At 45.6% G+C, this 417-nt stretch overlaps 1 long non-coding RNA gene across 1 annotated transcript; it reads left to right on the top strand.

Moving 5' to 3' along the window:
* The first annotated feature begins 118 nt into the window (after positions 1-118).
* On the top strand, positions 119-379 carry LOC147820373 (uncharacterized). Its single transcript, XR_015438450.1, has 2 exons — positions 119-206; positions 299-379. It is a non-coding gene; the product is annotated as an uncharacterized LOC147820373 (long non-coding RNA).
* The last annotated feature ends 38 nt before the right edge of the window (positions 380-417 follow it).

The following is a 417-nucleotide window of genomic DNA, read 5'->3' as shown; positions in this document are numbered from 1 at the left end:
TTCAGTCTGTTGAGAGCAGAGAAATCATTTCCATAGAGAGGAGGCTTTGCATCGTCAGCTGATCCTCCAGTGAACTGAGAAGGTTTATAGTCCTGTGAGTTGAACAGTGCAGGACTCAGATCTGTCAGTCAACACAGCAGAAAGCACAACCACCATGACTCTCATCACCATCCTGATCTGGACGCTGGCTTGCTGCTGTTTTACAGGTTGATTCACTCAGCAACATTTGAAACATGATGTGCTGCCTTTTCTCTCATTTCTTTCTGCTGATAAATGAATGATTTGTTTTTGTCTGCAGGATGCAGCGGTCAGGTGACTGTGACTCAGCCTCCAGTAGAGACAACTACTCCAGGATCCACTGTCACTCTCACCTGTAAAACCAGCCAAGATGTTTACACATACAGTGATGGAGATCAG

The sequence above is a fragment of the Seriola lalandi genome, unplaced genomic scaffold (genome assembly GCF_002814215.2).
Source record: "Seriola lalandi dorsalis isolate HSWRI2012SDOR001 ecotype SW California unplaced genomic scaffold, Sedor1 jcf7180001962496, whole genome shotgun sequence".
Classification (NCBI taxonomy): domain Eukaryota; kingdom Metazoa; phylum Chordata; class Actinopteri; order Carangiformes; family Carangidae; genus Seriola; species Seriola lalandi.
The sequence above is the reverse complement of the archived record's forward strand: the minus strand, read 5'-3'. Positions and strand labels throughout refer to the sequence as shown.